The sequence below is a fragment of the Phocoena sinus genome, chromosome 1 (genome assembly GCF_008692025.1).
Source record: "Phocoena sinus isolate mPhoSin1 chromosome 1, mPhoSin1.pri, whole genome shotgun sequence".
NCBI classification, from domain to species: domain Eukaryota; kingdom Metazoa; phylum Chordata; class Mammalia; order Artiodactyla; family Phocoenidae; genus Phocoena; species Phocoena sinus.
In genome coordinates, this window is record NC_045763.1 from 166,425,992 (window position 1) to 166,440,713 (window position 14,722).

Below are 14,722 nucleotides of genomic sequence, written 5' to 3' on the forward strand. Positions count from 1 at the left end.
ATTACTACTGGGCTTCCATAAACTAATCCAGATGCAAGCTTTTCCTCTGATGATGTTGTGTTTTGTTTAACAATGTGCCGTGCAGGGTGGGCTATTATAGAAAACTTGCCCCACAGTACTAGCTGGGGGTCTGGTATTTCAGTGGAGTACATCTGGGAGCCCTGGTCCCCAAAATGGTGTTAAGCAGATCTGAGGAGGAGGAGCTGAACTCAAAGTCAGTGTTGATAGAGAGGTGGACAGATGAGAGAGGTCTGAACAAGCCCAGAGGGCCAGCTGGGACAAGGATCAAACTGAAGAAGTAAAAGAAAATAGAAGCAATCTCTGACAGCCTAGGCTATTTGACATCGTGGTTTTTCTGGACTTCCGTTTTTTTTTTTTTAATTGTATTAGATTTTCATCTGAGGTAATTTGGGGGAAAATGGTCATATCTCCCCAGGTCAGATGCCACTGGCTCAGTGAATGATAATTGAGGGCCAGTGTAATATTCGAAGACAGCATTTGGGAAATCCTTAAGATCTTCTTTGTGTTTAATTGTAATGCCATCTAAAGGCAACAGCTGTTTTAAAATGTGTTGCATTCCATAAGCTTTCATAGGTTTTGTACAACATAATTTATTGTGAATAGTAATGATTTTGTTTTCTTGTTTTACTAAACAGCATCCATATTAGTATCGATTTATAACTCATCTAATGGCTATTAACCTAGAATAGTGTCCAATTTATTTCAAAACCTGGTATAATACACTTTCTATTAAATTATACCATTCCTTCCTCAATTGTCACCCTGATGTCCCATGGCAACTAGAGCTGCAATTTTAGGACACTCTGAATATTCTCCTAAGATCATAGATTGTTTCTGTTTTTAATTGTACACTTCATGCAAACTACTAATATTGTCTGATAAGATTTGGGCCTAATTATTGACTTTACTCCAAATAATTTTTTTCCAAATTCTCTGAGACACTTCTGAAAAGCCCTAATTAACCATAATCTCTTTTACGGCAATGTGCATACAGGGCTGAGTGGAAAATAGTGGCAGATTTAGAATCTGACAGACCTGGGTTTCAATCTCTGCCCTACCATTTATAAGGTAGGGACCTTAGGTCTCCTCAAACATCTCTGTGCCTCAGTTTCCATGTCTGAAAGATGGAGACAGTACCTACCTGGTAGGCATATAAGAATAGAGGAGAAAAGCCAATGTAACTTACATAGCCAATGCTTGGCATGGTCAATCCTCCCAAGAAGTTTGCTGTTATTTTCTCATTTTTGCATCTTCCATCAGGGCATCCTTCTGGTCACTACTTTAAATTCAGCGTTTCCTCCACAAGGTACCCGCTCTGTTCCCCTCAGCTTCTGGTCTCTTAAGGATGTAGTCATAGATCTTTTGGACATTATTGGTGGGTCTTGCTTTCCTATGGTTTGGCCTCCAGGATAGTTATTGCATGACCTCTGGTTCCACACAGAATTCTATGCGGGATTCGGCCAGGGCAGCATGACAGGAGAAATGTCCCATGGTACAGAAGAAGCAGTTGTGGTTTAATGGAAATCAGAAGCTGGATAAGTGATGCCTCTGCCACCCATTAGCTGTTTGAGCTTCAGTTCTTCCACTGAAACACAGAAATAACAGTATATACATCTAAGGATTATTAATGAGAACATTCACATACAAAATGCTGTAGAGATGGAGGTGTTTATTATTACCTACATGTCCTACACTTATTTATGAACCATAACAGCATTTTGTCAGTTCTGTTGTATAATAATAATGTAATTATGTAATAACATGTTCCGTATTTAGCTGATTATATGTCAGACTCAGAAATCTGTTTGTCACATGTGCCCACAGTTGATTCCTCCTCTGTGCCAATCAGTCCCCTTGATTCTGTTCCCATTCACCACATGTGAACAAATTGCTCTCAGTATTGTGGTGCACCATTATCTCTCCCCAAACTCCTACCACAATGCACAATGCAGTATGTGAGACTGCACGGCTTCCTGCTTTAATTTATTTGTTCTCCTTTCCCTGGACCACATCTTCTATTTCCTGATTATCATTTCCACTGACTAACACAGTAATGTTCCAAGGACTCTCTTCAGTTTCTTAAAGTCATTTGTTAATTCTGTGTTAAGAGGAGCCCTTCCTGGCTTCTCATGGTTGAGGTTGTCACTCAAATAAGGAACCCTACTTATCCTCTGATTCAGCTCACCCCCAGTGCAATTAGTTGTGCTACATTTGCACTTGTCTGTATTCATTAATTTGCGTACTTGAATATATTCTCCCAGGGTCATGGCTGATGTTCCTCATCGATTATACATGGGTCACCAACACGGAGAAGAAGCCATCTCCAAACATAACTGAACCATGGAACTGTTCTCTTACCAGTGACGACAGTAAGACTTGGTCCGGAAAAAAATTTTTTTAAGGCTTTTAAGTGAACCAAAAAAGATTACTGAGTATATTTTCAAAAGAAAACTAGGCTTTGTCTAGTATACCTTTCCAAGTTATATGATTCTATGAGGACTGCACTTTTCATTGACTTGGAGCTATTTTTTTTTTTTTTTTTTTTTTGCAGTATGCGGGTCTCTCACCGTTGTGGCCTCTCCCGTTGCAGAGCACAGGCTCCGGATACGCAGGCTCAGCGGCCATGGCTCACGGGCCCAACCACTCCACGGCATGTGGGATCTTCCCGGACCGGGGCACGAACCCGTGTCCCCTGCATCGGCAGGCGGACTCTCAACCACTGCGCCACCAGGGAAGCCCGGGTTGTTTGCTTTTTTGATGTTGAGTTGTATGGATTCTTTGTATATTCTGGATATTAACCCCTTATCATATATATTGTTTGCAAATATCTTCTCCCATTCAGTAGGCAACCTTTTCATTTTGTTAATAGTTTCTTCACTATAAAAGAGCTTTTTAGTTTGATGTAGTTTGATTTGTTTATTTTTGTTTTGGTTTTCCTTGCCTGGAGAGACATATCTAAAATATTTGCTAAGACTCATGTCAAAGAGTGTTCTACCTCTGTTTTCTTCTAGACGTATTATGGTTTCAGGTCTTACATATAAGTCTTTAATCCATTTTGAGGGTTTTTTTATATATTATGTGAGAAAGTAGCCCAGTTTTATTCTCTTGCATGTAGCTGTCCAGTTATCCCAACACCATTTATTAAAGAAGCTGTTTTTTCCCTGTTATATATTCTTGCCTCCTTTCTTGTAGATTAATTGCCCATATAAGTGTGAGTTCATTTCTGGGGTTTCTATCCTTTTCCATTGATCTATGTGTCTGTATTTATGTCAGTACCATACTGTTTTGATTACTGACATGTTGTAGTATAGTTTGAAATCAGGGAGTATGATACCTCCTGTTGTTCTTCTTTCTCAAGATTGCTTTGGCTATTCAGGGTCTTCTGTGCTTCTATACAAATTTTAGAATTATTTGTTCTAGTTCTGTGAAAAAATCCTTTGGTATTGATAGGGATTGCATTGAATCTGTAGATTGCCTCAGGTAATATGCTCATTTTAACAATATTATTTCTTCCAGTCAATGAGCTTTCCATCAATGTTTGTGTCATCTTCATTTTCTTTCATCAGTGTCTTATATGCCATCATATAAAACATCTCTGAATCTGATACAGCTTATGATGTTTATCTCAGTGTACCACATATTACCATTATGTACTTATGAATCCAAAATTCAGAGTAAGGTCTTTGAGGGCAAGGATGATCTTACCTCTTTACTCCTTGAAATGCTGAGACCATTTTCTTATGCATAGGAGCTTTCAATAAAACTGTCTTAAATTAATGGATGAATACATGAACAAATGGACATGTCTATACCATTTGTTGTTGCAATTATCTCCACCAGATGTTGAGGAGCAAATTTAGACCGCTACCAGAATTTCACAGATTGAAACAAACTTCAAAGTCCTTCTCTGAGGAAATATATGCCCAAGATCCAGACTTGCTTGTTCTTGGGAGTTTAGCCATCTAGAGTTTCTTTAATATTTCCATTTTTCTCTGTTTTACTGCTACTAGTAAGCATGCAAATCTTCACAGACTTTGCATAGGATCTTCAAGAGATGTGCTGTTGAAAGGAGCATGCTCCCCTTATTGACATTTACCAGAAAAGCTGTTGTACAAAGAATGTTCCAAATAACACTGCATGCTCTGGTAACACCAGCTGCACATGTTCTGCACACTGATGGATGGTGGTTTATAAAGTACTGTAAATAATTTTGGTAAGATAATATTAGAACATTAAGGATGAGCTTGTTTTTTAAGCCACATGATAAATTAATCATTTTATTTCTCAGTAACATTATTTATTTTCAATAAGATTATTTAAAAGATTAAAATATTTGAAACAAAGGACATAAGCTCTTTGCTTTCCCTTTTCAGAACAAAATGCTTTAAGTTTGCTTGTCATATCCCTTTTAGTTATAGTTGTTAGTAGATCGTGGGGAAACAGTGTATGTACAACCCAGAGGTCCTGTAAGTGTGTAACAGCATGAGAACTCCAGGCTGGTAAGGTGGGGAAGCACTCTTATAATTGCTACAAATCAGGGATCCTGATTTGCAATGGGACCACACCTTCAGTTTTGTTAGAGGATCTTTCCTAATCGACTTATAGTCTAAATTGTCTACACTACAAGGGAATTGTTTGCTGGTATGTTTGCCAGTATTTTGTCTACTTTGAATGATAGCCAGACCCACATTATCTCATTAGCTTTTACATTTGTCAGAGCTGACACCTTAGGAGAATACAAATCACAAGGAAGTTTGGAAATGCAAGGTGACACAGATGGCTGCTAAAACCCACTTGGAAAAGCCATCTACCCTCATTTGCAGGAGTCTGACCTCCACAGCAGCCCTCTTAGCAACCCTCTCCCAGTTGTTCCAAACCCAACTGGGCACATGTCTTGGCCCTCTGGTTTATTAGGGAGCCCGTCCATGCAAGAAATATCTAGTGCATGGGCTGCTGCAAGCTGTCTTCCTGATTTAGAAGACTCAGAGGGGAAAAAGAGCCATCTATAAAGTTCTTTTAATTTTTAACATAAGCTTCAGCTTGAGTTGTGAAGTATATCTCACTGGTCATCTTGGTCTAAAGTGCATTCCATTCCCTAAATTCATCAGTGTGTAACTGCCACAGCTGCTGAGGCTTTGGCACCTGCAAGGTACCCCTGAGAGGGGCTCTCCAAACAGATGATTTTATAGGCAGTGAGCCCAATGGCAAAAATTTCAAGATTTGTTTTTCAAATAAGTGCATGTTAAGTGAAACAAACAAACAAAAAAATTACAATGTCAATGAACCAGAGAAAGTTTCTTTGGTTAGAAGGAGCCTTATGAAAAATCTATCATGCAGCCTCTGATTTAGAAATGTAAAGAGAAACAGATTGACTTAGAAAAATAAGGGGCAGAAAGACTACAATCTTTAATGAGCCTCATACCTGTGTTCAGATCAAGGACTCCTTCCACCTGTAATGTTTGTTTCTAATGAAGAAGTATTTCTTAATTTAGAGGCTAATCCTCAGAAACCAATGCAGAGGGCAGAACACGTCTTGGGTTTAGGGGGTGTGTCTGCTCACTTTGCTTTAAATCTCAGAGGGCCATAAAATCAAGTGAAGTCAGGACTGGATTAGAAATCAGCAGCTTTGAGCTCTGAACCACATTCCCATGATATATTGCTTTGAGGTCCTCGATTTTTATTGTTTATGCTTCAGTTGTCACATGGGTTTGTAGTAGGACCAGAAGTTGGTGGAAAAATGAACAGGTGCCAAGATCTGTGCTCTGTAGAGATAGGCTTCCCAACCATGGCTGTCAGCACAAAAGAGGATGCAAGAAAAAATATACTACCCCTAGACAGTGTCAGCATGTAAGACACACCCTTGTCCCAACACAGCCAATCTGGCAGTACACACCATTCCCAAAAGTAGTTTTCAATTGTTTCCGAGAGTAAGTGGTCACTATGTTTTTCTCCCTCTCTTCTGCCCAAATGTAAATTGCTGCTTATCTCACATACAAATGCCCCCAATAAGAGATTTTGCTGAAAAAAAAATCAATACTCTTCAAAGATTTTTTTTCATTTTTTTTTTTTTTTTTTAAACATCTTTATTGGGGTATAATTGCTTTACAATGGTGTGTTAGTTTCTGCTTTATAACAAAGTGAATCAGCTATACATATACATATGTTCCCATATGTCTTCCCTCTTGCGTCTCCCTCCCTCCCACTCTCCCCATCCCACCCTTCCAGGCTGTCACAAAGCACCGAGATATCATTTTGAAAATTTTATATAAAAAAAACAGGATATATTATGGAGTCAAATGGAAAACTTTGAACTTTGGTGACAAAACTGGATACTTCGGAAACTTTAAAATTTTTCATAGACCTTAGAACTAGATGCAAATCTAGGTTTCAAAGCTGGCTAAATTCCAGGTTTATAATGCAAGATTCTAAGTAAGCAGATATCAGCATTTCTCAACTCTTCACTGCATTCTTAGAACCAATCTATATTTACATCTTTAATAGTGAAAGAAGTACGAAGCCACGTGGCTTGGAAATACATTGCTGTACACTTTTTAGTTGGAGACCATGAAGTGTAGTGGAGAAAGGCAGTGTATAAAACACAAGGAGACTGGGCTGATGGTCTCTGCTGTGCTCTACTCACCAGGTCTCCTTAGGCTAGTTTCCTCCTTCCTTTAACCTCAGTTTTCTCATTTCTAAAAATAGCTTTACTGCCCAGCTTACCTCTGAAGTTAAAGAAGATAACACAAGTTATGGTTAAAAACACATTTTACATCCTCTACGAAATTCTACAATAATGGATATGTATCCTTCATACCCTGAATCCCTCTAAAAACACAGGTTTGTTGGAAGATTGGTTTGAGGATTGAGTCTTTATGATTTTTATAGCAGAAGAGGAGACACAGAACCATTCATGGGTGAGCCCCCCAGCCAGATTGATAGACACTCAATCTTAAGGCAACAAGCTTTTAGTAAGCCTATCCTCATGATTTGCCTAATGCTTTACTAAGGCAAGATTCCCATCTCCTGTGAGGTCCCCTTCCCTCCCTTCAGTTCCCAACAGCCCCACAGAGGACCCCATCTCTGAAGTGATCATCCCTTAAGAGGCACAGATAAGATGCTTCCTTGATATCCCCCTTATGGGTCCTGTGACAGGGCATAATGACTTGTAATCAGGTAGACATAGCTCAGTGCAGCCTAAAGTAAAGTCTAAAAGTCTTTGAAGTATCTTATTTTGTCACTGAAATGCAAACAAGTTTTTCATTTGACTCCATACTATTATAATTTTTTAAACAAAAATTTCAAAGTAGAAAAAAAGTTGAGTAATATTTATTTTTTCAGCAAAATGAACCATATTTATGCTGTAGCTATCTTCTTCTTCTCCCTCTCCCCACAATCCCTCCTAACCCAAGAGTATCTTTCTTATGGAGAACAGTATGGAGGTTCTGTAAAAAACTAAAAATAGAACTACCATACGACCCAGCAATCCCACTCCTGGGCATATACCCTGAGAAAACCATAATTCAAAAAGAGCTGTGTACCACAATGTTCATTGCAGCTCTATTTACAATGCCCAAGACATGGAAGCAACCTAAATGTCCATCGACAGATGAATGGATAAAGATGTAGCACATATATACAATAGAATATTACTCAGCCATGAAAAGAAATGAAATTGACTTATTTGTAGTGAGGTGGATTGACCTAGAGACTGTCACACAGAGTGAAGTAAGTCAGAAAGAGAAAAACAAATAATGTATGCTAACACATAAATATGGAATCTATAAAAAAAGGTTCTGAAGAACATAAAGGCAGAACAGGAATAAAGATGCAGAGGTAGAGAATGGACTTGAGGCCATGGGGAGGGGGAAGGGTAAGCTGGGACGAAGTGAGAGAGTGACATGGACATATATACACTACCAAATGTAAAATAGATAACTAGTGAGAAGCAGCCACATAGCACAGGGAGATCAGCTTGGTGCTTTGTGTCTACCTAGAGGGGTGGGATAGGGAGGATGGGAGGGAGACACAAGAGGGAGGAGATATGGGGATATATGTATATGTATAGCTGATTTACTTTGTTATACAGCAGAAACTAACACACTATTGTAAAGCAATTATACTCCAATAATAAGGATCAGAAAAGAAATGCAAAAAAAAAAGAAAAAGAAAGAAAGAAAGAAAGAAAGAAAGAAAGAAAGAAAGAAAGAAAGAAAGAAAGAAAGAGAAAGAAAGAAAGAAAGAATTTCCCAAATTATCTCTTCTTGGGGGCCTTGAAGTTCAATAAGGTCTCTTAAAGACAAGATTCTAGAAAATGGTACAAATTAGGTTGTGGAGAAGCCAGTGTAGAGAAAGTCCTTTCGATGACCTCAATCTTTCTCCAACCTTCTGATCAGGATCCTTTGGCAACTCAGCTCATGGACTCAGTCTAGCCCCCTTCTTGGGGGAGACCTACGGGCAGCTGTTTATCTTCTTGGGGCTATAAGGGAGAGAGTAACCCAGAATGTGGTATTTTGTCTCTGAAATGTGGCTGCCCTCTGAGAGATATGTTCCTGGTTTCGTCCTGCTCAAAGGTGAGATTCTTGAATGGAACTGTAGCTTTTTGCACAACTAATCTCTCTGTTCCCCAGGGAAAGACTATAGATTCACCAAATGTGCTATTGGTCAGAAGGGGCAGGATGGAAAGTGCTGGGCTCAGCTCTGCCCAGTACCATCCATGGCAGAAAAAACAGCCCAATATCTGACTGTGAGGGTTTGCTTGTAGTTTCCTCACATACAAAATATGACACATGTGCAAGTGAAGGCAGGCCTCCGTCTCCCACTGAAGGACTGCAGACAGTGTCTGCCTGCAGAGTCCGTCTCCAGGGCCTGTGTGAGGGAGGCAGAGCAGAATGGGTAATGCAAAACATAAAAAAATACAGCGGAAACACAGAGCCACAGTTGCAAATGGCCCTTAACCAACACCAGGCCTTATCTGTTGTGAGTGTTTGAAGTCTGTAGACAGAGGACGGTGCCATTCCACAATAATTTCTCTTGCTGGAGCTCATCAGCAGTGGAATGTAGAGAGACTAAGCTTCTGGCTAAGTTCTGCTGTCAGGATCCAAAACCAGGTCCATGGGATGGGGCAGTGCATGCCCTAGATAATCCAGCTATCTCTTAGTAGCAAGGGATTTGTAAGGTGGTTGTCAGAGGTACCCACACTGGGAAGAATGTGACTGGTCTGTTTGTCAGATGGAGGAAAAGTGAGTCAGGTTGTAAAGAGGGAAAATAGTGCCTTATAGAGGAGGGTCAATGAGGAGCTAGAGCAGTGACTTCTCAAAGATGTCCTCAGGGTTCCGACCCTCAGATGGGTCCACAGAGAGAAGCATGGAAGCTTGGTGTTTGATAGTACATTTTCATCTTCCTCCAGGGTACTCTGTTGGGAAGGGGCAATCAATCTGAACCCTGTCCTCTGTCTTTGCCTCTCTGCATTACCAGAACACTGGGAGCTCCAATTGGTAAGGGAACCTTAACTAAAATCTTTGATTCAAGTCACCTTGGAGTTACTGGTAATTAATGTTATGGTTCAATTCAAGCCCCTGTCCTGGACCAATCCTCCAAACGACAGATGTTCCTCAATCTCTTCTGCATGAACTCTGGGCGTCTCTGGATCTACTCTTCTTCATTCAATTTTCAAGAACTTTCTGGTCCTTAGTACAATAAAACATTCAAATTTTCTTCTTTCTGTGTTAATTTTAGATTTTTAGGGGGATCATCCATGTCTAGAATCAGGAAAATAAATCACCAGGCAAATCCAGCAAAAATATATGTCATATTCATTTCAAAACATCTAGCCCTTACTTGGCCATATGCATCATCATGATGTTAGGGGAGAGAGTCTTTAGTTTTCATTCATTATGTCATGTATTCAACAATTACATATTGAGACCTAATATGTGTCAGTTTTCTTCTAATTGCAGATCAATTCTTGCTTAAAAGCAGATTCTCAAAAAGTAGTGTGTTTTTCAACAACTAGAACCTCAGCTTATTTGCTGTGAGCAATTCTCAATAAATAATTTGGAAATTTATATGGTCCTGTCAACCATGCATCTCCTGAGGAAAATTTGTTTAGCAGAGAACCTTTGTATTTTTAGGCATTTTTTCTACAGTACAAATTAGGTCCAGAGAAGATAGTATAGGATTGTTTCTGTCTGCTTCTCCTCACTCAATGCAATTTAAAACCTTGGAAATAATTCAAGATGTAACCAAAAGAGAACCTTGGAAGGTAGACAGAGGAAGGCAACCTGGTTAGGTACCCCAGCACGGGAGGATAAACACAGTCGCATTGCCTCTTATAAACTTCCACTCAGCAGAAGAAGACAACCCAGACACCATGTTTCCTCACACCTAGCCTAGGAAAAAAGGTTGGCTCTTGTAGATTCATTCCTCCACACTATTTAGGAGGCGAGCCCAGCAGCACTAGCAAGAGGGCACCACTGACAACAGGCAGCCAGGGGAAGCACTATCCTTCTCACCAGGACTGGGATTCTCCTCCCCTACCCAGAGATGCCTGGCAGCTCATCAAGGGGGAATCTCACCACAGTAATCACCCTGATTTAGGAAACACTGTCTCTCCTCTGGACCTGAGAATCTCCTTACAACTAAGAGATAACAGGCAGCTAGGAGTGCCTGCAATGAGGATTCAGAAACAATAAGAGGCCAGCTCAGGAAGCCCTTTGTCCCTACAAGACCTGAGACTCACCTCCTGCACCTAAACACATCCAGTGACCAGGTAGCACCATGAAGCGGGAACCTTGGCATAATAGATGTCCTGGACCAGGAAGCCTCTTCCTCCCAATGGACCAGACACTCCCTACTCCACCAAGATGCAGATAACCTGGAAAAATTCTTCAATTTCCTAAACAGTGACCAATGGGAGTCTCATTTGCACCAGATATACAAAGCAGACCAAATTAACCACAGTAAACATTCTGAAATAAATTTGCCATTGGTACCAGAGCCCACAAAAGTAGTCCAGGATGTACATGTTGAACCTAAAAAGAGTTGCCTGCTAAAATAAAATATTTATATTTAATATAGGGTTTTCTGACATAATAGTTTAAATGTCCAGGATACAGTAGAAAATCACCTGTTGGAAAATCACAATTTGAATGGCAAAACACAATCAAATGATGCTGCCATCAGGATGACGAAAATGTTAGAATCATCTGACAAGAATTTTAAAACAGCCATCATAAGAATGTTTCAATACACAATTATAAATTATCTTGAAACAAATGAAAAAACAAAATCACATGAAAGAAATAGGTTATAATAAATATATCAACTGGAAATTATATGAAAAAATATAGAAATTTTAAAACTTGCTGTATTTGCTCAATAGTAGAGTTGAGATGACAGAGCATAGAATTGATGAACTTGAATACAGATCAATAGAAGTTACCTAAAATGAACAATAGAGATTAAAAAAAAAAAAAGACTGGGGAAAAAATGAACAGACCCTCAGGGACCTGTGCAGAAATGACAAAAAGATCCAATACTGGATCTAAAAGGGGAGGAGAAACAGAGTGGAGCAGAAAGAGTATTTGAAGAAATATTCAGAAAACTTCCCAGATTTGGTGAAAGACATAGATTGATCGGTTCAAGAATCTAAACAAACTCAAATAAAGTCACACCAAAACACATTATGATTAACCTTCTGAAGAATAAAGACAAAGAAAAAATTGTGAGAGCATTTGGAGAGAAACAATGTATTACCTATGGGAAAAAAATAATCCAAATGACAGAAAATTTCTCATCTGAAACCACAGAAGTTAGAAGGAATTGGCACATTTTTCAAGCGGTAAAAGAAAAGAACTGTCAGATGAAATTCTATGTCCAGGGAAACTATACTTCAGAAATGATGGGGGAATACAGACACTTTCAGGTGAAGGAAAACTAAAAGAATTTGTCACTAAGAGACATACTCTTAAAGGGACATAAATGCAAGCAAGTCCCACACTTTACTCAAAGTAGAAAAATGTTGATAACTATAGGCTGTTCACAAGTCACATATGCATATTGTACTATGCCTAGCACTTAGAAAACTATGGAAAGAGAAACAACACAAAAACACTGTAAACCAATTAAGATTGAGTCCTAAAAAATGTTCAAGTAATCAATGGGAAGGCAAGAAAAGATAGCTAGAAGAACAAGAAACAGAGGAAACAAACAGAAAAACAAATAATAAAATGGCAGACTAAAGCTCTAACATATCAATAATTGCTTTAAATGTAGAAGGTCTAAAGAGGTCAATTAAAAGGCAGAGATTAGTAGTACAGATTTAAAAACAAAGATACAAACACAACCCAAGCAAATGCTGTTTACAAGAAACTGACTTCAAATTCAACAACATAGACTAATGTAAAATAGAGAAAAAGATATACCATATAAGCATTATTCATTAAAAAGGAGGAATTGTTTTATTAATATGAAAATCTGATAAAGGCGACTCCAGCAAAGAAATTTACTAGAGACAAAAAGAGGAACATCAGGTAATGATTAAAGAATCAATCCACCAGGAAGATATAACAATTCTAAGTGTGTATGCACCAAAAAATTAAGCTTCAAAATACATGAAGCATATTCTGACAAAGATGAAAGGCAAAATAAAGTCCACACTAGGGACTTCAACATTCACCTCTCTGCTGTAAAAATTTAATAAACAGAAACCTCAATTAAATATAGTTGGGAAACCAGATGGGGGAGCTCTTATGCCCTACCATGATAGCAAAGCCCAACAGGAAGAAGAAAGACTCCTCTTCTTTCCTGGCAAGGACTTAGCCAATGAAATGCCATGGACTCTTTGTTTATTACAGCCCTCCCAACTTCCTTTTCCTCTCTATAAGAATGGTCTCCTTCCCTTGACCTGCAAGGACTTGCACATGGCTTTCCATGGTTGCAAACCCCAAATTGCAATTCTCTACTGGTTCTGAATAAACCAATATTTGCTGGAGAAATATTTGACAACCTATTTATTTCAGGTCAACATAGTAATTCATACAACTACTACACAGAAAATCAACAAGGATGTGGAAGATCTGAACAATACAATCAAGCAACAGGATCTAATTCACTACATATCAGCGAACAACTGCTGAATACACACTTTTATCCAAATGAGTATAGTATGTTCACCAAGATAAACTATACCCTAGGCCATAAAACATACCTCAAAATTTTTTAAAGAGTTGAAATTACACAAAATATGTTCTCTGAACATAATGGAGTAAACCTAGAAATTGATAACAGAAAGATGAGAGAAAAATTTCCAGGCACTTGGAAATTAAACATCATGCTCTTAAGTCATCTATGGGTTAAAGAGAAGTCTCAAAAGAAATATAAAAATACATATAATGAAATAAAAATGAAAATATAACATGTCAAAATATTCAGAATACAGGTAAATCAGTCCCAAGAGAGAAATGTATAGCACTAAATGCCTATATTAAAGAGAGAAAATATCTCAAATTAATAATCAAAGTGCCTTCCTCAAAAAATAGAAAACTAACAGGAAAATAAATCTAAAGAAAAAAAAGCAAGCAGAAAGAATAAAGATAAGAAGAGAAATCAACTAACTTTTAAAAAGTAAAACAGAAAAATCAATAAAACAAAAAGATTGTTCTTCAAAAATATCAGTAAAGTTGATAAACCTCTAGCAAGACTGATTGGGGGAGAAGGGGAGGAAAGGAATAGGAATAAAGGGGTATGTCACTACAGACCCTCCAACCATTAAAAGGATATTAAGTTCATATTAGAAAAAGCTTTGTACTCATAAATTTAACACCTTATAAGGGATGGACCAATTCCTTGAAAAATCACAAACTTTGAAACCCAACCAACATTAAATAGATAATGTGAATAGTCCTATAACCATTAAAGAAATTGAATTCATGATTTAAAAGCTCCACTAAAAGAAATCTCCAGGCCCAAATGGTGTCACTGGAGAATTCTACCAAACTTTTAAGGAATTAACACCAATTTTATGTGATCTCTTCTAGAAATTAAAAGAGGAATTAACATTTATCAACTCATTTTATAAAGTCAATCTTACAAAGATACTTAGATGATCACAGTATCAAAAAAAAAAACCCTACAGATCAATATCTCTTATGGTATAAATGATGTGGAAAAATTGGACATCCATAGGTGAAAAAAATAATAAAGCAAACACAAATTCAAACTAAGCCTCATACCTATAGAAAACTGACTCAAAATGAATTATAGACTTACACATAAAATGTAAAAATGTAAACTTTTAGGAAAAAAGCATAGGAGAAAATCTTCAAGATTTAAGGCTAGGCAAATATTACTTAGACTTGATACCGAAAGCATGAGCCATAAAAGGAAAGCTTGATAAACTGTACCTCATCAAATTCAAAATTTTTGCTCTGTGAAATTTCCTCTTAAGAGTATGAAAAGACAAATTATAAGCTGAGATAAAATATGTGCAAACCTTATATCTGCCAAAGGAGTTGTGTCTAGAATATATAATGAACTCTCAAAACTCAACAGTCAAAAAAGAAACAAAAAATCAAATTTCAAAATGGGAAAAAGACATGAGCAGACATTTCAGTAAAGAGAATATAGACATGGCAAACAAGCACATGGAAAGATAATCAACATCAATAGCTATCAAGGAGATGCAGATTAAATCCACCATGGA